The sequence below is a fragment of the Schistocerca cancellata genome, chromosome 9, assembly GCF_023864275.1.
Source record: "Schistocerca cancellata isolate TAMUIC-IGC-003103 chromosome 9, iqSchCanc2.1, whole genome shotgun sequence".
NCBI classification, from domain to species: domain Eukaryota; kingdom Metazoa; phylum Arthropoda; class Insecta; order Orthoptera; family Acrididae; genus Schistocerca; species Schistocerca cancellata.
In genome coordinates this window covers 357332427-357358821 of record NC_064634.1, presented here as the reverse complement: position 1 = coordinate 357358821, position 26395 = coordinate 357332427, and the positions used below count along the sequence as shown (strand labels likewise).

The following is a 26395-nucleotide window of genomic DNA, read 5'->3' as shown; positions in this document are numbered from 1 at the left end:
CAGTGGGGTGTGTTTCGGATACCTAGTGAGACGGCATGGTTCAAATAGCTCTGGTCACTATGGGACTTAACTTCTGAGGTCGTCAGTCCCCTAGAACTTCGAAGTACTTACACCTGACAAACCTAAGGACATCACATACATCCATGCCCGAGGCAGGATTCGAACCTGCGACCGTAGCGCTATCGCGGTTCCATACTGAAGCGCCTAGAACCGCTCGGCCACCTGGGCCGGCTGAGACGGCATGTACCTGTTCACATGCAACTGCTATTTGCATGACGTCATGTAATACACCAACCTGTGTTCCACACTAGTGGTCCTGAACTCCTGCTGGTTTCTGGAGAGAAATTTTTTTTCCTTTCCAAACGGTATAATCTTACAGTTTGAAATACTCTGTACGATCGTGCAGGAGATAGACATTAGCGATACGAATATGGCGATCAGAAGAAGACTGAAGGAAGAAATATGTTCCAACTAACAGAATCTTCGGTAAATGACAGTACGAATATCTCTAGCCTTCAACGAATTATTTACTCTGCAGCGAGAGTGTGTGCTGATTTGAAACTTCCACGTAGATTAATACTTGGTTGCCGGACCGGGACTCGAACTCGAGACTCTTACCTTTCGCCGGCAGATGCTCTCTGGCACCTGTGCTACCCAAGCACGTCTCAGGACCGGCCTTCACAGTTGCACGTATAAGGCAAAGGTCCTGGGTTTGAGTCCTGGTCCGACGCTCATTTTTAATCAGCCATGAATTTAGTCTCTAATTCCACTCAAAAGACTTAATACATGATTTGTTTTAGAAAAGTTGCTACAGTGTATCAGAAGAAAAATTTAATTACGTCTTACAAGGAAACATCACCAACTTGACATCACATTAAATGAAGATAAACAGCACACTTTCAAGACTACCTCAGCAATCGATGCTGCGCAAAAATTTGGGCCATAATTCTGATAGTATGCATGCAGTTGTGACCTTCTGGATGTACAGCTTTCAAACTTCCGCGCTCGCACTGCAGTCGCCTTACGTCCGAGCCCGAAGCAATGTAGAGGAGCGACAGCCAGAACCCTCCTATTCGTGGGATGTCGAAGGCGTAGGCAGAGGAGGTGGGGGAATGTGTCACGTCTGTCCAACAAGTTTCAAAATCTTATTCGAGAACGGATGATGTTCTTTGCGAAAAATAGGTAAATAATATGATTACGTAATACCGCAGCCTCTTCGTTCAATATTACTCATATTTTAACAATATTCCCACAATATTCGCCTCAAAATTAAAATGAATACACGTAAGTAACCGAAGAATTTACTGATTTTCGGGTTACAGTTTAATCATGCCGATAACGTGAACAACCGCGCAGTAGCTTAAAATTTACGTCGGTTTAACAGTGTTAGATTTACAACAAAAAAAGACGGACAACATCGATGATGATAATAACTGAGTAGCGCTACGCTACTTCTGTAATGACACACACATTTGTTTCATTCATTTATACTGTATTCGTGCATCATAACATAAAAATCATGGCGATAAAAAAGGAAGGGGGTTGTCATTACGTCATAAACCTGTAGCTGACGTCCACCATCTCACATAGCCCAAAACATTTGGCCCACCGCACTTATACCGCCTTGGTTCACCGTTGTGACACTTTCCTGTGATGTCACTCTTGCGACACGTTCCCAGTTTCAACAGTTGGAGACATCTATCGACTTTTTTAGTCGTATTCCAAATAGTGTCTGGTACTTTGATTGTGTGGAGACGTAGTTGTTTCATCAAAAATACCAGCTTGAGTGGTTACTTACGGGTGCACCAATCAGTCCGATTGTAAGCTAAAGTTTAAAAAATCACATTTCATTCGTAAGTGGAGCCATTAAAGAAATATTTTTTTTTCTTTTGTAGATATGTATTGTGCTTGGCGCTGTTTACATTTGTTGTTTCCTGTATTTTTCATTGCCTTACAAATCAGAAACACCTCGACATCCGAGCCACTCCACATCAATGATCTCGTTCCCGCATAACACCCGGCGATGTGACAGTCGAAAGACTGTAAGATGGCAAGGACTATGCCCCTTACATGAAGTCATTAAAGATCACTTAACTCACGTTGAGCGAACAGTAGGGCTGACCAAAAATGACTGACAAGGCACAATGCATCTTGTAGAGGGTATAGTATGGACGTATTGGAATAATGTCGGATGATGGTTTTAAAGTAATTCACAGAACATGAAAACTTTGTGGAAATGCGTCGATTTACTGGAGGCTAGTTTACCACAGGGAAGTACTCAGAATTGACCGTGGCCGCCGGGGGAGCGGCTAAGGGAAGCGACAATAGGCAGCTTAGAGCGGCTCAAGCTCTGAGAAAGCTGTAACGGTGCACGGCCTCCAGCTGCCTTAAGATGAGTGACAGTGAGTGGGTGGTTGACCCCGACTCCATGCTGGTGTACCGGGAAACAGACGGAGAACATGTACGACTGTTGATAAATGTCCGTCGTCCAGTTTTCTGTGAAACATGCGAGAAAGCCGCACAAAGCTACGATGGAGCTGTCAACAGAGGTCAAAATATGCGTGTTCGTGACTATAGCAACTTCACGCTGAATTCACGGTCCACAGAGTCTGAAGCAAATCAGGTGAACAGCGACAGAACGAAATACGCCGGCCTCCGATGGGAACGTAGGACCAAGGAATTTGAAGTACTCTCCTGGGTGTCAGAACCTAACCTTGATGGGTTGCCTGGGAGGAGCAAAATAGAAGTTGAGAGAAAGGGAAATTTTGTGGAAATTTGTTCACTTCCCAGAGCAGGCATTGGTCGGCACTGGGAAGCGACGCATAATTAATGCGACTTGCGCTGCAATTGGCGTAAGTGATTTTGCTGGAGGGGAAACCGAGGCGAAGAGTGGACTGTGAGAAGTCTCCGTAGAGGTCTTCCGTTCCCAGCTTGCCTAGAGTGCGGACGTGGCGTTCTTTACTCAGCTTGCCTGGGAAAGAGTGAGCATCTCTGCAGTTTATGACTTAGTAAATGGAACGATTGAGCTTGGAGATAGAAAGTTTTGGTTCAGCTATGTACTGAGCAAGGTAGCTAGGAGTGAATAGACGAGCGCAGCCTTGCAGCACCACGAGGTCGGCCGACGTCCACACAACGACGCCGCTCCGCCACGCTGTATTCGGTGATATTGCGCCCTCTCCGGCTACTGATTAATTTGTTGGATCATGTCGGCAAAGTTTCCACGAGGGTTTCATGGGCCGTGTACTGTAGAATTCTTCTCGCACTTCGCATTACGCCTGGGTCAGTCGACAGGAATTACTTTTGAGGTATCGAGCTTCACTCCACGCTAACGCAATTTATTACCACTGCCTGGTAGAAGAGTCATGTAATGTGATGATTGAAGGTCGTGAGTTAAAATAAATTTGTGATAATCGACTGCATCTGTTTTCAATCAAGTAGTTGAAATCCCAAGTCACTCTCTTAATTAATTTTATGTTCAACATTTGCATCTGGTGTTCGATAGCTGCATATAACTCCAATGTGCACCTCTTTTTAATTAAAAGTGATCAATTCTGAATCAATTAAAGTCAACACTGCCACCGCAGTTCAATCAGGAGTCACAGGGCCTTATTACTTTCTTTGCGTTATCCGATATTGCGGCAGTTTTGCACTCTCTGTTGATCTGTTAGTCAATTAGCTGGGGTGAACACACGCCAAAACCAGATAAGTGACGGGTGGGGTGTTAGAATACTCTGGCCAGAATAGCCGGAAATAGTGTGTGTGTGTGTGTGTGTGTGTGTGTGTGTGTGTGTGTGTGTGTGTGTGTGATCGCCAGAAGAATACAATGACATTCATTACGCCACATTGGGCATGTCTGTATCACAAACAGGGTTTGTTCACAAGCTGCAACCAAAACTTTTCACTGCCTGACAGAGAGCAAAGTAAAATTTGGAACTAAACTGAAAACGTTTCTCTTTGACAACTCCTCCTGTTATGCAGAAGACTATCTATTATTGTAATGTGTAAATGGTGATAGGTAGGAAAATATTGACTAACGTCTGTCGTTAAATAAAAAACAAAGAAACTAATGAATGATCAGCGTGGAGACATGTTACAAAAAATTGATGATATACAAATTGACTCGGTTCACATAATTAAGATTTATCGTGCAAATGGTACATGGACCATCTGACTAACTAACTAACCCACTGTTGGTATATCATAAAGCATGGTATAGACTTACATGCTTTGAAAACCTGAAAATATTCAAAAGTGAAATGAAGCAGATGATCAAAGTAGATGTACATTCCAATCGCGTTTCGTTATTCCTGAAAAAGTGACGGAGCTACTGGCGAGAAATATTCCGCGAAAAGAAATAAATTGGCTATTGTTGGATAGGTGGGCCTATATGTTACACAGGTTAGGGTATTATTACTAAAAGAATGTGGTACATACATGATAAAGCAAAATATCCATTTTACGACGTCTAAGCGTTTGAGACATTTCCTTTAATCACATTTATAGTATTGCAAAACAATGGAATATATATACTGCATGGAGGTGTACGGAGGTGTACTACTATGCTATTCTGTTTCTTTGACATTTAAATAATAGTTCACATTGGTGTACATATACAAGGTACGATAGCATGAGTTGCTTCCTTCCTTATTGCACACATTTATGGTCTAGCGAAGGACACGTAAGTTCTTTTGCAAGCGTGAACATGAAAATGATTGCCATACGAATTTAAATCAGAAAACACAGTAGCAGTAAGCAAACAAACATTGGTTTCGGAGTTCCAGCTTCGTTCGCTGTTGATGCAAGAAGAATAAAAGTGGAATTACATGGACTACGAAAGCATCCTTTTCACGTCAGTTCCTCTTGTTGGTTATTCTAAATATATCAGCAAAGAAAAAGTTACATTAACGAGGCCGAATGTGTCGCATTGCTAGAAAAACTACGTATTAAAGAACAGAAAAACATTCGAAAGTGCCTTCCTAACACTATGTTATTCATGTAAGCACTGCAATATTTAGCGTTTAAAACAGCTGTTGCGAACACACGACAGAAATGATGAAGGAGAAGCAATCGTGTAGTCTGATGTTCTGGGCTATCTGAGATAGCGGCAGGCTCTGGCCACTTCGGTTTCAAAACAACGTGCAGCCTAAGTGTATAGCGGCGTTTCCCTCTTTTCTGTCCCTGCGTGGTATAAATGTTCAAAGCCGAGAGATTTCTGGCACAAACTACATGTTGGAAACCACTGTGACACAATGAACAAAGCATGGTACCAGCGTCAAAATTGTAATTCGAAAACCTCTTACTGTAGTGTACAGTACAGTACTTCGAGCTTGGACATAAATCGATTGCAGTGTAACGGGACGAATATCAGACAAGAGCACATATTTAAAAGCTGAACGTTTAAGTCATGTCTGCGTTAAATCTAAATTGCGGCCCAAATTTTCACACAGGGTCGATTACTTGGGATGATATCTTGCAACAGTGCTTTTTTCTTCTTAAAATATGACGTTAATTTGGTGATGTTTCCTTGTTAGTAGAGGCGATAACATCTGTAAATGCAGTAGGTTTATAAGGAAGAAAGTGAGTATAAGAGAGGAATCAACTGGTCACTTTAGAATTCCAGATCAAAATACTAAGGCACCTACGCTTTCAACAAATACTTTAAATTTTTGCTAGGTTTGAAACGGTACAATCGGGTAAGTAGACGATTTCATATCATTCTCCGTCTTAGCTGAAGTTCTAAATGGTTCACTGTCGGTAAGGAACGGTAGGTTCCCAGAATGAGATTTTCACTCTGCAGCGGAGTGTGCGCTGATACGAAACTTCCTGGCAGATTAAAACTGTGTGCCCGAGTTCGAGTCTCGGTCGGGCACACAGTTTTAATCTGCCAGGAAGTTTCGAACGGTAGGTTGCTTTACGTCTGGAACAATGCAGTTCTCGCTCCTCCAGGGTTCATCCCTGGTGTTATGCCGCGAGAACTGAAATGATATTAAATCTTATAATTTCCATTGAAGACTGTCTGTCTAGTAACATAAAATATAGACACATACAAATTTTATGTGTGAAATTGATGTTACGTAGCGCTCTTATCGAATAAAAGACAATGTCACTCCGATATCGATTAACTGTGCATTAACGACATTCTTTCATTATACGTGATACCATAGTGCCATCAACATTTGTCCACGGTTTAAAGTGGTTTTCATGCTTGAGGATTACACTCCCAGAAGAAATACTAAAACTCTCTCCTGGCCCGAAACCGTGTGCCACTTTTATCGGAACGCAACCGTTAATATTATTGCTATCAATTAAATGACATCGCTAGATATGAAATTGTGTGGTTAGTCTTACAGGCCCTGCTGCTTATTCTAATTACTTTATCATTTTTCAGAACCTATATAATAGGTGTACTGGAGGGCAGCTACTTAATTTCAGCTACTTAATTTCAGCTACTTAATTTCAGTTGTCCGCCGTCGGGAAGGGAAAGCGGTGTGAAAGTCTGATGGACGGAGGAGAGTGCGATAGTGAACGTAAGCTGATTCATTTGAGAAACATTTAACTTGATATTCCGCTCAATAGAACAGACAGGACGTAAAAGAAATAACTCTTATCTATGAGAAGAACGACAGTTGTATGCAAGCGAAGACTGGTATCTTAAGTATTCATAACTGTAATGTTATCACTGACAGATGTAGCCCGGCTAGCTCAGTCGGTAGAGCATGAGACTCTTAATCTCAGGGTCGTGGGTTCGAGCCCCACGTTGGGCGTAAAATTTTAACTTCGCGAAGAAAAATTTGTCGTAATACCTCTAGTGGAGAGGTATGGGTCGGAATAAATCCTGCTGGGAAAACCGTAGGCCATTTTTGTTTCACGCAATGCTCTTGAGGCAGACTGCCAACTGTCGCCCGTTGACCTCTGCTGTGGAGAGGATGACTCACGGGAGAAAGTCAAGGGCATTTTGGGAACCACTAAATTTACTGAGATCGGAAATCAAAATCTGTAAACTTTTATATTCCAATAAAAGCCGTTCCTTAGTGCCACATCGGCTTCTGTTATTGCCTTTTCCGATATACTGTTATCACGTTGACAAGACGTATTCAAATTGTTCGGGTAATCAGATGTAATCAGATTCCCTGTACGATTCCTCTGTAATCGTTCTACATCCTACACTTTTTTTTTAACATCTACCAGAGCAGAAGTTATTCGTTCAGATAACGATCGCTGAAGTGTTGTGTATAATTGGTTTTACAATCATGTTATTTGTTTACATGTTAGGCCCATTAAGCACCGTATTACACAATGTTTAAAACTGGAAGGATCAGAAAGGAGTCAATACCGACTGCTAAGGTTCGATTTAAACTACTCACTTCGGTGAGAACCTTCTTAGAGATACTATAGTTAGAGCTAAATGACATACTACCTAATAAAACAGAACTTCTTTTGTCGAAATTATTGTTTCAAGCGTTCTTATAGGCGTTCGAAAAAGATTAACGAGGATTGGTAAGCTCTTTCTTCTGTAGGCAAGTTCGAGAGCACCGTGCGACGTACCCATAGGACCTATCTTGACTCTCGACGGCCTGTATAAATGACTGTATAAACCATAAAAGTCTGGTAATTCCCTTGAAAAAGAAAAAAAAAAGAAAAAAAATCTACAATATTTTAATAAATAACTTAGGTTAAGTTTAAACGTTGTATGTTCCCGATAAACCTAGACAAATTAAAGCTTTCATACAAAATCTACTTCGATAGTCATACATTGCACTTGAGCTAGATATAGGCTACAATAAACAGTTACTTGATGTGTAGATAAATATTGGTAACCGGATGGTATACAAAATCACTTAAAACAACACACAAAATTGATGTGTTGGCAGAAGAGCCAACACCGTGTAGCTAGAGGAGGCCGAAATGCACGCGTTTAAGCTCACACAGACCGGCGTGAGGTCTGGAACAGTTAAGGGAAATTATAGTAGCAAATAAAGTACGTAGTTGAAGTAATACTTAACTTTATTCCATAATTGGTGAACATCGGTCTGACGGTACAGGCTTTATAAGATAACCAGCAAAAGATAAATGGCGCCTTGCTAGGTCGTAGCAATTGACGTAGCTGAAGGCTATGCTAACTATCGTCTCGGCAAATGAGAGCGTATTTGTCAGTGTAGCATCGCTAGCAAAGTCTGCTGTACAACTGGGGCGAGTGCTAGGAAGTGTCTCTAGACCTGCCGTGTGGCGGCGCTCGGTCTGCAATCACTGACATTGGCGACACGCGGGTCCGTCGTATACTAGCGTACCGCGGCCGATTTAAAGGCTACCACCTAGCAATTGTGGTGTCTGGCGGTGACACCACAAAAATACCAGATCATCATCATCTCAACTCCTCTCTCTGTCACACACACACTCACACACACACACACACACACACACACACACACACACACACACACACACTACTCTACTCCATTTCACGTCTCCTCCCCACTTTTCTCCGTCTCATTATCACCTTCCTCTCTCTTCTTGTACTTTCCATTTACTGTTCAATACCTTCACTTAACCGTGCTCTCCCCATCTGACCTCTCTCCTCTCCCACTGCCTTACATGTGCTCTCCATTTGGCTCTTTAGCTGCCACGCTAATGTTTCATTTCACTACATATTGAATAAATACACAGTAACGTAATTAAAACGACAAAATACACATACGACAATCACAGATGAAGAGAACATTATTAGATCAAGTGGAAACGAAAAAGAGAGGTTACGTTAGCAGCACTGCACACAGAGAGACAAGTTCAGCGAGTCTGCAAACCAACACTAAAGGTCCTATCTTGTGTAATATCTCACTTCAGAAAACTTGTCTTGCTGCAAACCATCGTGAGATTAGGCGAAAGACTTCAGTGACAAACAATGAACTACCTCAAAAACGTGCAAGCAGGCGATGCTTCGTGAGGTATGCGAATGTCGGATATAAAATGCCGTATGTTGAAATCATACCGCAGTATCTTTGTGTTTCCAAAGTTAGAAACCTAACAAAAAATTGGAGACCAGTGACAAAATATTGTATCGAGAAAACGAAACGAATGAATATTTTGGAAAACGCGTCTTACATTTCACAGGATCGGCTGGGTGCCCGCCTGTGCACACGTGTGCTGCTGCCGTTTGTGCGTCGCAGATAGGAGAGGTTTTCCCGGCCGCCAACGGAACGAGCCTCTCCCGCGCCCGCCGCTGGGATGGACACCCACCCCGAGTCGCAGCTATCGCCGTGTTGGCGAGTACAAACTTTCATTTTATTCTTGATTTCTGTCTGTAATTAACTTTTGGAAAACCATGGCTGCCGTAAATGGTGGTGAGACTGTCCAGTGCACGTTTGATCGAATCTTTGAGAGACCTACTGCCTTTGAAATTATGGATTGGGTAATAGACAATGTAAAAATTCCCGCGGAAAACATTACTGGACTGCAGCTGGACTTCATAGTGACCTCGTTGTTCTTAAAAATTGATGACACTGGGGAAATAGGGGGGATTCTGGGGACAAATAATGGTATATGGAAATTTCACCATAGGGACGGAAAATCAGCATTCAGGATATGGCGTTAGAAACATAAAGATATACAACCTACCCTTTGAGGCGCCAGACAAGGGGGTTGTGAAAACTCTCAGGATATATGGGCACGTAATCGGAATAGCCAGGGCTGGTTCAAATGGCTCTGAGCACTATGGGACTTAACATCTATGGTCATCAGTCCCCTAGAACTTAGAACTACTTAAACCTAACTAACCTAAGGACATCGCACAACACCCAGTCATCACGAGGCAGAGAAAATCCCTGACCCCGCCGGGAATCGAACCCGGGAACCCGGGCGTGGGAAGCGAGAACGCTACCGCACGACCACGAGCTGCGGAAAAATGGTCAAGTGCGTATAGGATCCAAGTAGACTCTGGAGCGTGTGCGGTCCGTGAAAATAGGCCTGCGAAAACACATCCCGTCCTTCGTCACGGTATGTGGACACAGAGGTTTCGTGGCATACAGCGGACAGCCGCAACACGCTCCATCTGGGACGCTGCTGACCACATGTGTAACAACTGCCCACGTAGACGACCAGCGCAGTTGCCAAGAAAACACACGTACGTAGGGGCAATAACAAATTTGAATGCCCAATTCCCGGTGCTCACAATCGAGGAAACAGGAGAGGCGCTGCCATTAAAAACGGCAGCGATGGAAGTGGAAAACGCCACGCCCCCTGCCTGCTTGCCAACAGCCGGAGGAGGAGGTGGAGGAGGAGGAGACAGCAATGGTGAGCGAGGCCGCCGGCGGCGCCGGCAGCGGACACAGACCCTACCCCCACACAGGAACAAACACCTTCACGGTCCAGCCTCAACAAAAGGTAGATTAGCGAGGGGAGCTCAGAGGTGGCCGAGGTGCCGCGGAAACCGGCCCGCGCCCTGCAGCGAAGCAGACCACTGAGCCGAGACAATAGCGACGGACACCGCAAAGAAAAACACCACTCCTGAGATGACACGAGAGCAGATCATCAAGGAGAAGGCGCAAAACACCTGAAAAAGATATTGAAACTCAGCAAGGAAGACGACGTTAGCTCGAAAGCTACGACGAGGGCAAGTGGAGAGATTTCTAAACAAAACCCCCAGAGCACGGAAAAGAACAGGGCAACAAACAGAAAAGATGAAACGAAACAGAAAAGATGAAACGAAGACATCCAGACACAGCAGAAGGAGATAAAGAAAGAGAAGCAACTCCTCGAGCCCACAGGAGGAAGGCGGCAAGTCCACCGGACCTGAGAGGCCCCCTCACGCCATGGGCATCGACTCCAACCCAGAATGAGTACAACAATTGGTCGCAGGTACTCAGTTGCTACAATATATGTAAGTAAGATTTCCTCACCAGTGAAACTCAGCTTGCTAGCTGATCACCTCCGCCACAATGCGAGACATAGCGCTGCTGCAAGAAGTCGTCTCAACAAACATAGAGGACATAGCCGGATACAATGTTATAACAAACATCGACTCTGAGGTAAAATGCGACACAGCTACCCTCATTAAAGGCAATATTGAATTTGGCGTTGTACGCCGATTTCCTAACGGCCGTGGCATTGCAACAAAACTTCAAAATACTCTGTTTGTAAAGATATACGCTCCCTCAGGTACAGAAAATAAACCAGCGTGAGCCCGCTTAGGAAGAAATCTGCCGCCTACTCAGAGTAATTGCCAGAGATTAATTGGAGGTGACTTCAACTGCGTTGTGGCGCTGGAGGATCAGATACCGACTCCAAATATCTCAACGGAACTGCAGGATGTGATAAGAAAATTGGAACTCAGGGTTATGTGGAGACAAAAACAACGACACATAGCTGACTTCACATTTGTCCGCAACAACGGCAAAAATATGCTTGACAGAATATATGTCTCTTGCTCCCTAGTACCAGCAATAGGTAGTGTGCAAATTCAACCAATGGCATTCTGCGACCACAGTTCTCAGATATGCCAAATAAGCTTGCCACAACAGAAGAAAGAAAGTGGCAAAGTACAGCGGAAAATGGATACAAAAGATCTGAAAGACAGCAGACTTCGCAAAGAAATTACAGAAATGTGGGCAGATTGCCTAAAGACGAAAAACACAGCAGAAACAACGATCGATTGGTGGTCGTCGAAAGCTAAACCAATGATCAGGAAAACTATAATAAAATATAATGCTGACAATACCTTTTGGAGAAAATGCACTGCGGATTTCTACACACAGTGCATGAGACACATAATCAACTCTCCAGCAGCCACTGAAGCCGACTTCCTGCCGAAACTAAGAAGATTATAAACAAAACTCATAAATATGCAAAACGAGGATACACAAGAGATAGTAAGAAGAAGCCAACCAATGTGGACGATCGAAGAAGAGCCCGCTACAACGCACCACATCTGCCGATTCATACGAAAGAAGAAACAGAGGCTGATAAAAATACTCCAGAAAGAAGAAGGCAGTAAGATAACAGAGATATCACAAATTCTAGAAGAGATCCACAATCATTTCTGGCAATTATACAGAAGTGAAGCGACTAGCGAGGCCGAAGCAGACGTCCTCCTCCGCAAACTGTCAGATGTTCTGACAGACGAAGACAGAGCGAAACTGACAGAGAGAATGTGGAACGACGATATCTACGACATCGTAAAATCCAGCGGTAAAGCCGACAGGAGTGGATGGCACCCCGACGGGCTTTTACCGCGCCTTCTGCGATGTAATCGGAGACACCATCCAGGATGTCGTCAGCGACGTGGTCGGCGGCACAGAGCTTCCACAAGAGGAAACATGCCGACTACAAAGTAGTCGCGCGATGCATTGCGGACAAAATGAAACTAGTAATGCCCAAGAATATAAGTCCACATCAAATATGCGCGGTACCAAGAAGGACTATTTTTGAAACAGTTGCAGGATACAGGGCGGCCATCAGTCTATCGACCATAAACAGGACGGAAACGGCGATAATGTCGATAGACTTCCAAAAGGCCTTCGACAGAGTGAGCCACCACTTCCTGTTCAAAGCCATGGAAAAGTTCGGACTTGGGGATTGCTTCCTGCGAGTCGTAAAGAATATCCTAAAAAGTGCTACTTCAACAGCACAGATAAACGGCCACTCCACAAAACGGATACCCATACAAAAATCCGTAAGACAAGGATGCCCACTGTCTGTCTATATTTCTGTTCGCAATCGCGCTGGACCCGATGTTGAGTCCAAAACGACATCAGAGGACTCTCCCTCTACGGAGTGACACTCAAAATGCAAGGCCTATGCGGACGACGTAGGTTTTTTCGTTAGCGATAAAGCAAATCTCGGAAAAATAAAAGATACCCTACGAGGATTCGAGCAAGCGGCGGGAGCGAAAATAAATCCACAGAAGCCAATTCTACTACCTATCGGAAGCAAAAGATTGATAGAAAGAAGCGATTGGTACAAATTGGTAGACACACACAAGTGTCTCGGGCTCCAACTGTATGCATGCCCACTAAAAATGAGTAGGGGGACAAGGGGGGGCGTCACCCCAGTCTCCATTGTTGCCAAATTTATTCAAGATGGCGGCGATGACGTCATCCAAGATGGCAGCATGTAGACTTGGTAACATCGCATGACATCATCAAAGATGGCGGATTTTGGCGGGGGAATAGTCAAATTGTGCTACGTCCACTAACGTAACCTCAAGAAAAAATGGCGGGAAGTTTGAATTTTGGCGGGAAAATGGGCCAATTGTGCTACATCCACTAACCGAAGCCTCCAGAATAAAAAATCACGGGAAGTTTGAATTCCAACAGGATAATGCATGCAAAACTGTACTTCTCTTTATTATTATTATTATTATTCATTATTATTGATTATCATTTATTAACATTCATTATCATTTATTATTATTTATTATTATTGACCTGCTTCCACTAGAAAATTCCCTCCAAATTCAAATTCCAACATGATAATGGCTGCAAAACCTTACTTTTGTTTATTATTCATTATCATTTACAGGGTGTTTCAAAAATGACCGGTATATTTGAAACGGCAATAAAAACTAAACGAGCAGCGATAGAAATACACCGTTTGTTGCAATATGCTTGGGACAACAGTACATTTTCAGGCAGACAAACTTTCGAAATTACAGTAGTTACAATTTTCAACAACAGATGGTGCTGCGGTCTGAGAAACTCTATAGTACGATATTTTCCACATATCCACCATGCGTAACAATAATATGGTGTAGTCTCTGAATGAAATTACCCGAAACCTTTGACAATGTGTGTGGCGGAATGGCTTCACATGCAGTCGTGATGTACTGCTTCAGCTGTTCAATTGTTTCTGGATTCTGGCGGTACACCTGGTCTTTCAAGTGTCCCCACAGAAAGAAGTCACAGGGGTTCATGTCTGGCGAATAGGGAGGCCAATCCACGCCGCCTCCTGTATGTTTCGGATAGCCCAAAGCAATCACACGATCATCGAAATATTCATTCAGGAAATTAAAGACGTCGGCCGTGCGATGTGGCCGGGCACCATCTTGCATAAACCACGAGGTGTTCGCAGTGTCGTCTAAGGCAGTTTGTACCGCCACAAATTCACGAAGAATGTCCAGACAGCGTGATGCAGTAATCGTTTCGGATCTGAAAAATGGGCCAATGATTCCTTTGGAAGAAATGGCGGCCCAGACCAGTACTTTTTGAGGATGCAGGGATGATGGGACTGCAACATGGGGCTTTTCGGTTCCCCATATGCGCCAGTTCTGATTATTGACGAAGCCGTCCAGGTAAAAATAAGCTTCGTCAGTAAACCAAATGCTGCCCACATGCATATCGCCGTCATCAATCCTGTATATCGTTAGCAAATGTCTCTCGTGTAGCAATGGTAGCGGCGCTGAGGGGTTGCCACGTTTGAATTTTGTATGGATAGAGGTGTAAACTCATGAGACGATACGTGGACGTTGGCGTCATTTGGACCGCAGCTGCAACACGGCGAACGGAAACCCGAGGCTGCTGTTGGATCATCTGCTGCACTATCTGCGTGTTGCCCTCTGTGGTTGCCGTACGCGGTTCCCTACCTTTCCAGCACGTTCATCCGTCACGTTCCCAGTCCATTGAAATTTTTCAAACAGATCCTTTATTGTATCGCTTTTCGGTCCTTTGGTTACATTAAACCTCCGTTGAAAACTTCGTCTTGTTGCAACAACACTGTGTTCTAGGCGGTGGAATTCCAACACCAGAAAAATCCTCTGTTCTAAGGAATAAACCATGTTGTCTACAGCACACTTGCACGTTGTGAACAGCACACGCTTACAGCAGAAAGACGACGTACAGAATGGCGCACCCACAGACTGCGTTTCACATCACTTGCAGCGCCATCTGTTGTTGAAAATTGTAACTACTGTAATTTCGAAAGTTTGTCCGCCTGAAAATGTACTGTTGTCCCAAGCATATTGCAACAAACGGTGTATTTCTATCGCTGCTCGTTTAATTTTTATTGCCGTTTCAAATATACCGGTCATTTTTGAAACACCCTGTATTAACATTCATTATCATTTATTATTATTTATTATCATTTATTAGTGTTGATTATTATTGACCTGCCTTCACTGGAAAATTCCCTCCAAATTCAAATTCCTACACGATAATGGCTGCAAAACCTTACTTTTGTTTATTATTATTCATTATCATTTATTAACATTCATTGTCATTTATTATCATTCATTGTCATTCATTATCATTGTCATTTATTATCATTAATTGTCATTTATTATCATTCATTGTCATTTATTACCATTCATTGTCATTTATTATTATAGGCCTACCTCCACTAGAAAATTGCACCAAATTCAAATTCCAACACGATATTCTCTCGAAAACTGTACTTCTATGTATTATTATTATTTATTCAAGATGTCCGATTTTCTCTGTGAGAAAGCCATTCTTCTTACATCCATAACAAAAATCTATAAAGTTCAAATCCCCAACACCATAATTGATCACATGTACGAACTTCCTCCGTCACTTATCTTTTTTCACTGGTAGTCTATCATAATCGCGTCAAATAATAAACTGCACTACAGTAACGTAATTCACGTCCTTTGATTTTACAGGGGGGAAGGGACTGAAGACTTTATTTCAGGCAGTACGGTCATCACTTGTTCTCCAACTCAGTCAGCACACACATCTTTGATATTGCAGTGCAGTCACCACTTTGATTTACGCGATTCCCACCCTATGGCATGCTTGGTGTAAAATCGAGACTTCAGCGTCATAACTAAGTTAGCCGTGGGTATGTGTGAGGGGAAGTAATCATTGTGTACACACTTACCCGACAGACGGGTGCTTACAGAGTGGGTGACGGGATGACTTTTAATTTTCACATGTTGGACGCTGCTGTTATACGTATCTGTTTGCTTGTAGGATGTACAGGCTGCTAATACTATCATTTTTTATATAGACCTGATGGAGTAATAGTATTATTTCTGACTCGTGATGTGGTGTGATCATTGGGCACTAGACGTGTCCGCAGGGCTATATTGGGCTCGTATCATAGAAAGGAAAAGTTTTACGATTGGGGTAGAGATAGCTCAGTGTAAGGTGACCGGCGAGAAGGATGTATGTCTGACAGGACGGAAAAGTAAGCGATCTAAGGTTATTGCCCGTTTTTAAGTGCTGAACGTTCTAGTCTTAGGAGTGTGTGTGTGTGTGTGTGTGTGTGTGTGTGTTTATGTTCTCTCTCTCTCTCTCTCTCTCTCTCTCTCTCTCTCTCCCCCTCCCTCTCTCTCCCTCCCTCTCTCTCCCTCCCTCCCTCCCTCTCTCTCTCTCTCTCTCTCTCCCTTACCGGAACCTTCGATGCACCGATCATGGACTCTACAACAATACTTTACACATGATAGATTGAATGATTTGCTTAAAAATCTATCGAACTACGTTGTGTATAAATATCGCTCCGTTCTTGTTCTCCTTAAGTGTATGCTATTAAATTAAGGCACTTTCAGATCTGTTACTATATATAGATCGATATGGTGTGCTAAGCTCCAAGACTTGGTTACATTTCGAGAAATACGGTGCACTTGGATGGATTAGGACTAGGAAAGCTCTATTCAGTCAAGAGAGGTATTCGTCTGCTCAGTTGAGGAATAATTGGGTAGCGATGTTGCGGGGTAGGTAGGTCAATGCCGAGGTGAGGATGGTCTTTTAACGTAAGAGGACTAGATAGCTTTGTGACCGCCAAATGCAAAGAGATTGATAGAGTACTATGCGCGAGCTCTTAGAAATATGTATAATGTTGTCTGGTATAATTTGATCGTCTTTATGTGTGTTCGAGAATTAAGTGTGAATGGACGTGCTGAGCAGTCATCTATGAATGGTCGCAATGATACTTGCAAAGTAGAGGATGTATGGTTTAGCTATGATACTGAAATTAAGAAAAACAAGCTGTCACATGATTGGCCAGTGTTGGACTTAGTGTAAAATTTTTCGCGATATCAGCTTTGATGGATAATATTACAGTAGATCGGTGGTGCCTTACCCATCGCATCTGTGCATTGGGTACGACATAATGATTGACTGACAATGCTTGCTTGAGTTGGGGGAGAAATTTTGGTTGATGGACCGCAACTTCCAGGGTTGCTAGCACCGAAAACGGTGATCCTGTACTTCTGTGCAAAAATGACCAATCACTAGAAGTTGAATGCAGAGTTATAAACTATTCGGTCACTGCCACATATGAGTTCAAATGTAGAGGTGGTCAATCACTTTCGAGGGAAGTGGCTACAACGCCAGCAGGCTCTTCTATTTTCCTTGTGTTATGGGTGTCCTTTATTTAAAATCATTCAGTGTTATACTATCGACTGTAAGAATATGATTTATAAGATGCAAGGTATAGTTTCCTGTGAGAGACCGTGCATCAGTCCGTGTTAATGTCTGTTTAGAATCAGACAATGACTTCGAAGTTACGGCAGAAAGACGAAATGCTCGACAGGGTGCAAAAGCGTGTTAGAAAACACTGAACAAGGGCCAGAGGCAGCTTCTCATTCGCTTAGAGTATGGGTGATCAAACTTTAAAGAGGTCTCTTGCAGTGTGTGTGTATATTTAATATGATCTTGTTCATATAGGCATTTGTAGTTTGAGGTGTTGGATGTGGCGAGCTGTTAGGAATTCTTGGATGGCTGCACTCTGAGTTATTCGGGGGGAGTATTATGAATTCCGTTTGTCCGCGCTGGAGGTGGATCGTGTTGGTGCCTTCGTGACGTTTTCACTGTGTGATGGTAGAGGATAAAGATGATAGGGTGTTGAGGATCTGTTGTACCTAGTTTGAGGTGTACAACATTGCGCGCATTTGCGGCGAATGGTCAAAACAAGGTCCTGTTGTAGTAACTGAGATCGTTCTGTTTATAGACAGGTTGCAGAAGATAATAGATATGTCTTTCTCTAACTGAAATTGCAAATATCAGATGGGTGAAGATAAATGCATACTCATATATGCTTGGAAAGGGAGAATGCTTTTTTTATTATTAAGTGAGTTTTGGCAGGAGTGAATATGGTTTTATATATGTGAGTGGAAATTGTCAGCGAAGGGTGAATGACGTCGGGTTCGCTGGCTGGGGAAGACACTGTTTACATGTCCTGTTGGAGATGCAAGGGGGAGATAGAGATTTGCGCTATTCAGGAATCCATTTGTGCACTGTATGTCGTTAGACAATAGCTGGAGAGCAGGTATAGGGGGAGCCCACTTCAGCATTCTGGTCCTGGGGCTGAGTGGACGGCTGTTTAGATGGACAGCTATGTGGCTTTGACATGCCACCGCCGGCGCTCGGACACTCGCTTTTTAAGGCGCTATGGGCCATGAACCATGGACCTTGCCGTTGGTGGGGAGGCTTGCGTGCCTCAGCGATACAGATGGCCGTACCGTAGGTGCAACCACAACGGAGGGGTATCTGTTGAGAGGCCAGACAAACATGTGGTTCCTGAAGAGGGGCAGCAGCCTTTTCAGTAGTTGCAGGGGCAACAGTCTGGATGATTGACTGATCTGGCCTTGTAACATTAACCAAAACGGCCTAGCTGTGCTGGTACTGCGAACGGCTGAAAGCAAGGGGAAACTACAGCCGTAATTTTTCCCGAGGACATGCAGCTCTACTGTATGATTAAATGATGATGGCGTCGTCTTGGGTAAAATATTCCGGAGGTAAAATAGTCCCCCATTCGGATCTCCGGGCGGGGACTACTCAAGAGGACGTCGTTATCAGGAGAAAGAAAACTGGCGTTCTACGGATTGGAGCATGGAATGTCAGATCACTTAATCGGGCAGGTAGGTTAGAAAATTAAAAAGGGAGATGGATAGGTTAAAGTTAGATGTAGTGGGAATTAGTGAAGTTCGGTGGCAGGAGGAACAAGACTTTTGGTCAGGTGATTACAGGGTTATAAATACAAAATCAAATAGGGGTAATGCAGGAGTAGGTTTAATAATGAATAAAAAAATAGGAGTGCGGGTTAGCTACTACAAACAGCATAGTGAACGCAATATTGTGGCCAAGATAGACACAAAGCCCATGCCTACTACAGTAGTACAAGTTTATATGCCAACTAGCTCTGCAGATGATGAAGAAATAGATGAAATGTATGACGAGATAAAAGAAATTATTCAGGTAGTGAAGGGAGACGAAAATTTAATAGTGATGGGTGACTGGAATTCGTCAGTAGGAAAAGGGAGAGAAGGAAACATAGTAGGTGAATATGGATTGGGGGGAAGGAATGAAAGAGGAAGCCGCCTTGTAGAATTTTGCACAGAGCACAACTTAATCATAGCTAACACTTGGTTCAAGAATCATGAAAGGAGGCTGTATACTTGGAAGAAGCCTGGAGATACTGACAGATTTCAGATAGATTATATAATGGTAAGACAGAGATTTAGGAACCAGGTTTTAAATTGTAAGACATTTCCTGGGGCAGATGTAGATTCTGACCACAATCTATTGGTTATGAACTGCAGATTGAAACTGAAGAAACTGCAAAAAGGTGGGAATTTAAGGAGATGGGACCTGGATAAACTGAAAGAACCAGAGGTTGTAGAGAGTTTCAGGGAGAGCATTAGGGAACAATTGACAGGAATGGGGGAAAGAAATACAGTAGAAGAAGAATGGGTAGCTCTGAGGGATGAAGTGGTGAAGGCAGCAGACGATCAAGTAGGTAAAAAGACGCGGGCTAATAGAAATCCTTGGGTAACAGAAGAAATATTGAATTTAATTGATGAAAGGAGAAAATATAAAAATGCAGTAAATGAAGCAGGCAAAAAGGAATACAAACGTCTCAAAAATGAAATCGACAGGAAGTGCAAAATGGCTAAGCAGGGATGGCTAGAGGACAAATGTAAGGATGTAGAGGCTTGTCTCACTAGGGGTAAGATAGATATTGCCTACAGGAAAATTAAAGAGACCTTTGGAGAGAAGAGAACCACTTGTATGAATATCAAGAGCTCAGATGGCAACCCAGTTCTAAGCAAAGAAGGGAAAGCAGAAAGGTGGAAGGAGTATATAGAGGGTTTATACAAGGGCGATGTACTTGAGGACAATATTATGGAAATGGAAGAGGATGTAGATGAAGATGAAATGGGAGATAAGATACTGCGTGAAGAGTTTGACAGAGCACTGAAAGACCTGAGTCAAAACAAGGCCCCGGGAGTAGAAAACATTCCATTAGAACTACTGATGGCCTCAGGAGAGCCAGTCATGACAAAACTCTACCATCTGGTGAGCACGATGTATGAGACAGGCGAAATACCCTCAGACTTTAAGAAGAATATAATAATTCCAATCCCAAAGAAAGCAGGTGGTGACAGATGCGAAAGTTACCGAACTATCAGTTTAATAAGTCACAGTTGCAAAATACTAACGCGAATTCTTTACAGACGAATGGAAAATCTGGTAGAAGCCGACCTCGGGGAAGATCAGTTTGGATTCCGTTGAAATGTTGAAACATGTGAGGCAATACTGACCTTACGACTTATCTTGGAAGAAAGATTAAGAAAAGGCAAACCTACGTTTCTAGCATTTGTAGACTTAGAGAAAGCTTTTGACAATGTTGACAGGAATACTCTCTTTCAAATTCTGAAGGTGGCAGGGGTAAAATACAGGGAGCGAAAGGCTATTTACAATTTGTACAGAAACCAGATGGCAGTTATAAGAGTGGAGGGGCATGAAAGGGAAGCAGTGGTTGGGAAAGGAGTGAGACAGGGTTATAGCCTCTCCCCGATGTTATTCAATCTGTATATTGAGCAAGCAGTAAAGGAAACAAAAGAAAAATTCGGAGTGGGTATTAAAATTCATGGAGAAGAAGTAAAAACTTTGAGGTTCGTCGATGACATTGTAATTCTGTCAGAGTCAGCAAAGGACTTGGAAGAGCAGTTGATCGGAATGGACAGTGTCTTGAAAGGAGGATATAAGATGAACATCAACAAAAGCAAAACGAGGATAATGGAATGTAGTCAAATTAAGTCGGGTGATGCTAAGGGAATTAGATTAGGAAATGAGACACTTAAAGTAGTAAAGGAGTTTCGCTATTTAGGGAGTAAAATAACCGATGATGGTCGAAGTAGAGAGGATATAAAATGTCGACTGGCAATGGCAAGGAAAGCGTTTCTCAAGAAGAGAAATTTGTTAACATCGAATATAGATTTAGGTGTCAGGAAGTCGTTTCTGAAAGTATTTGTGTGGAGTGTAGCCATGTATGGAAGTGAGACATGGACGATAACTAGTTTGGACAAGAAGAGAATAGAAGCTTTCGAAAGGTGGTGCTACAGAAGAATGCTGAAGATAAGGTGGGTAGATCACGTAACTAATGAGGAGGTATTGAATAGGATTGGGGAGAAGAGAAGTTTGTGGCACAACTTGACTAGAAGAAGCGATCGGTTGGTAGGACATGTTCTGAGGCATCGAGGGATCACAAATTTAGCATTGGAGGCAGCGTGGAGGGTAAAAATCGTAGAGGGAGACCAAGAGATCAATACACTAAGCAGATTCAGAAGGATGTAGGTTGCAGTAGGTACTGGGAGATGAAGAAGCTTGCACAGGATAGAGTAGCATGGAGAGCTGCATCAAACCAGTCTCAGGACTGAAGACCACAACAACAACAACAACATGGGATTAGTTTGAGCATTTAGTACTTGTTTGGGTGGTTATTGGATTAAGAACTGTAATATTGAAGGTCATGTCCTCAGCGGGACCGCTGTGTAATTGAGTAAGTGTGTTTACGTATTTGAAGATATGTTTCGCGAATGGTGATGTTAAGTTGATGGCTCAGTTTAGCTACCACTGAAAAAAAAATAGCTGTCTGCTGCTGAAAGAAAGAAAATAAAGAAAGAAAGGGATGACCTAGCCCCCAGACCTGATGGATGAGTTATTAGATAAGAGCAAGTGATAATTGAATGATGCTATGTGTTCGGATATAGGAGGCTCTAAACGGCGGGGCGAGATTTTTTTTATGTGGAAATTTATGCAATCTATAGATAGTGGTATTCGACCGCTAGTGACAACAGTCAAGAGCGGAAAAATAGGTACAAATCAAGCGCTGGCAGAATGTTGGGGCAGTGGTAATAATATTTAATTGAAGGTGGATGTGGTAAATATGGACCGGGCTTTGAATATTGTCGTATGTGCTTGATGCTCTGTATAAAAGTTTGCCTCTTTAATTGCGTTTGGTATTTCTGGGTGTGTGTAAAATTAATTTTACTGTTGAAAGTGGGAGAAAGATGAGTTGATTGGTGTTTAGATAGAGGCTACGTTTGTAATTCGAAAAGAGGGGATGAGAATGGTAAATTGATTGATAGGCATACTTTGTGGGGTGATATGAGTGTCAAGATATGGTTCAGGACGTTTGCGTATGTTGATGGTAGGACGGGTGTGAGGTTAGGTGCGGTGGGAGGTGTAAATTAGATCTTTTTTTTAAAAAAAAAATGTTGTAAAGTAAGAATAATATTGAGAAGGTTTTTAGATGGCTGGTCACGCGACGAGGCGAGAGCAGGGATGTGTATTTATGTTTAGTTAAAGGGCCGTGTAATGTCGTGTGAGGAGCAATGTGCAGTGTGCTACAGTGTCATAGGAGGTAAAGACCTGTTCTGCTATGATGTGTCTAGCGTATGGAGGCTGCGCTTTGGAATTATTCTACGTTGATATAAAGTTGACTTCCACCCGCGTTCGGTGGTCGCGGCTCGGGATCGCGGTCCTGGACGGACGTATGTGTGTGCTTTGACCGCTGACGAGCGCGTTGACCGCGCCAACTCGCGCTTGCGGAAGCCGAGCAGAGGCTGTGCGAGGTCTGAAATCAGACGGATGGGTGACTTCACGATCCTGTGGGCAGGGTGCAGAGTGGGGGTACCTGCGCACGTCTGCTGAGTTATTTTGCGAGCGGATCTGCAGGCTCTGCTATGCGTTATTAGGATAGTTTACGAGTACTGAGCGTATCTACACATCTGTGTGATGTATTATTTAGTAGCAGTTTACTATAGTGTGTAATGAAATTATGATTGGGTGCGTGTCTGTGGGCTGTGCAACATGGCCCAGGGCACATCTGGGATTGGTGTTTTGTGATAGCGTGATAGATACACTGTATGGTTAAATAAGTTGTTAAAAAAAATAGTGTGTTCTCAATGCTTACACGCGCCTGCAGCGCAGATCAGAGTGATTGGTTTTCCGTCACCATCTTGGTTGCAGGCGAGTAGTAAATGTTTTCCCGGCCGCGTTTTAGAGTGTGTCAACGAGCTATGAGCTATTCTGAGAATAGACGTGAAGGCAGGTCCAGACCTGAGACGCCGGCGGTATACATGAGAACAATGCAGCTTTCACATGTGTCGGCTGTCACGAGCGCTCGGAAGCTGAACTTGGCTGGAGACTCTGGAATCCCCTTCCCCGCCTACCGTACGCGCGCGAGGCCTGCCTTGGAGCGTAATCTAAGACGCATAGGCGATATCAATTTCTCCGGTGATAGGTGCGAATGCGACTGTGTTGAGGTCATGTTTGGGGGAGACCGAGCAGAGACTCTTGGTCGGTTTGGCTGCTGGTGGTGTTTGGGCGCGTCTGTTGCACTATTTTGCGAGCATTTCTGTGCTCTGTGCGGTGCTTCATTTGGAGAGTTTAAGAGTACAGAGCTCGTCTGCTGATATTGTGTACTGCATTATTTAAGAGCTGTTTGGTATTGTGTGGTGAAATTAGGAGTTGTTTACGTGTTTGTGGCCTGTGTCAGATGACCACAGTGGGATCAGTGCGGGTGTTTTGTGACATATATACTCCACGACTAAATAAAAGGGCTCCAAATAAATACAGTGCAGCCCTTCCTTACTTCCCCGAGCAGCACAGCGCAGTCTGAGCTGTTTTTGCGCAATAACGGAAATCTGGTCAGACTGTGAATGAGTAGACAAATAACTAGACAAATTTACCTGTAGAGGAGTTACAGGTCTGGATTGGAATGAATATCTTGATGGGTGTGGTTGTGTTGCCAAGTGTAGTGCACTACTGGAGTTCAGAAACTGCCTTATGTCAGCCTTACATATCGAAACCTATGAGAAGTAAAAGTTTCAAAAAGATATGTTGCAAATAAATAAAGTACACTCGTTCCTCCTTCCATCAGCCTATGAACTGAAATTATTTCCGAAAATTAGCAGTTGTTTGGCTATTTGGAGGTAAATGTTTTGCATCATTTACGAGCGGTTCGCATGTCTGTAGGCTGTGCTATGAGTTATTTTTAACTGTTTAGAATTAGCAAGCGTGTGTGTAGAACATTATAAATCAGTTATGTACGAGTGTTTTGCAGGTCTGTATGATGTGGGACATGTCGGTGTGATATACTCCATTCCTAAATAAAGTAAGTTCGTTCCTCCATCCATGGACTTACTGCAGGGTGAGTCCGTTTTACCAGAAACGTGTAGCGAGAGGTTGAGTGCTGGTGGCTTAGTTTGAAACAATTTTCATAGGTTGGTGGCGGAAGCGCAAGTGAGCTTTGTTTACTGGCAGATCTGAAACTTGGCGCTGGTTCCTAGGAGGAGGAGGAGGAGGAGGAGGAGGAGGTGACGGTCTGGTCCTTGAAAAGTAGTTGAAATTAGGGAGTTTAACACATCTGCATACGTTTATGAAATTGTAAATTGAATTATTTAATATAGCGGGGTGGTGAGAGTGAATTAGCGAGCGTTCTCGCGACGAGCAAACGCGCTGTTACACGGTCATGGTGGATTCCACTGTCGGTGAAACTCTGGCGCCAAACGTATCCTTTGTCCGGCACACGGTCGTGAGGTTCCATCGTGTCCAGCGTTAAGTGCTCGCGGGTGCGGCTGACCGTTTGTGGCGGGGCCCTGAGGCGCCGCTCGCCGCCTTAACTGGCGCACTGGCCGTGGGGGTGTGCTGGACGTCAGCCGGCCAGGGAGCGGGCTCAGCCGGCCGCGCGTACGTCAGCTGCGCTCTGGAGTTTCGCTGTGTGAGCATGGAGACGTCAGTTGGAACACACCTGCATGACCGGAATGTCTGAAATAGTCATTTTCCAGGTATTTACAGAAGGCTTATGTCCGTCGCGTGTATGGAGGGTGTGCGACGTAAGCGGGGCGGCAACGCAGCGATTGTACAGTTATTACGCGCGTGCGAGAGCGAGTCAATTAGCAGGCGTTCTAGTGCAGTCCAAACGTACTGTTATATAGTCATGGCGGATTCCACTGTCGAGCAAACTTTGCCGCCAAAAGTGTAGCACTGTGTTCTCGCTCGCACAGGGACACGTGGTGGACGGTGAGTGATCGGCATCGACGTGTTTGAACGTGGTGCCGAAAGTGTTGCAGGGAAACGGCCGACCGTTGTGCAATTCAGCTCCAAGGGAGACAGTTTTGGCAGGAAACGTGTGGAGGCGACGAATACACGTGGTGAGCAGTCAAGAGGCCGCTGTGACGTCAAATTCTACAAGTTCCAGCGTGTCCAGCGAAAACATGTTTACGACGTGGGAGCGCTAGTGGCCGGCCGCCTCACGTGACAGGCGTAGGCAGTGTCTCTGTGCGCTGGCCAGGGGGTGGCGAGGATTTGAACTAATTCAATTGGAGTGCGGACGTCGTGGTGACTGCACTGCGATATCAAAGATGTGTGTGCTGACTGTGTTGGAGAACAAGTGATGACCGTACTGCCTGAAATAAAGTCTTCAGTCCCTTCCCCCCCTGCAAAATCAAGGGACGTGAATTACGTTAGTATAAGTGCAGTTTATTATTTGACGCGATTATGATAGACTACCAGCGAAGAAAGATAAGTGACGGAGAAAGTTCGTACATGTGATCAATTATGGTGTTGGGGATTTGAACTTGTGATAGATTTTTGTTATGGATGTTAGAAGAATGGCTTTCTCACAGATAAAATCGGACATCTTTAATAAATAATAAATGATAATAATACATAGAAGTACAGTTTTCGAGAGAATATCGTGTTGGAATTTGAATTTGGCGCAATTTTCTAGTGGAGGCAGGTCAATAATAATAAATGATAATAAATAATAATAAATGATAATGAATGTTAATAAATGGTAATCAATAATAATGAATAATAATAATAAAGAGAAGTACGGTTTTGCATGCATTATCCTGTTGGAATTCAAACTTCCCGCCATTTTTCTTATGGAGGCTTAGGTTAGTGGATGTAGCACAATTGGCCTATTTTCCCGCCAAAATTCAAACTTCCCGCCATTTTTTCTTGAGGTTAGGTTAGTGGACATAGCACAATTGGACTATTCTCCCGCCAAAATCCGCCATCTTGGATGACGTCATGCGATGTTGCCAAGTCTACATGCCGCCATCTTGGATGACGTCATCGCCGACATCTTGAATAAATTTGGCAACAATGGAGAGTGGGGTGACGCCCCCTTGGCCCCCTACTAAAATGGCCGC

The 26395-nt window shown here is 43.6% G+C and overlaps 1 non-coding gene across 1 annotated transcript; it reads left to right on the top strand.

Annotated features, from left to right (window-relative positions):
• Positions 1–6691: 6691 nt before the first annotated feature.
• Positions 6692–6764, top strand: Trnak-cuu (transfer RNA lysine (anticodon CUU)). The gene has a single exon. It is a non-coding gene; the product is annotated as a tRNA-Lys (tRNA).
• The last annotated feature ends 19631 nt before the right edge of the window (positions 6765–26395 follow it).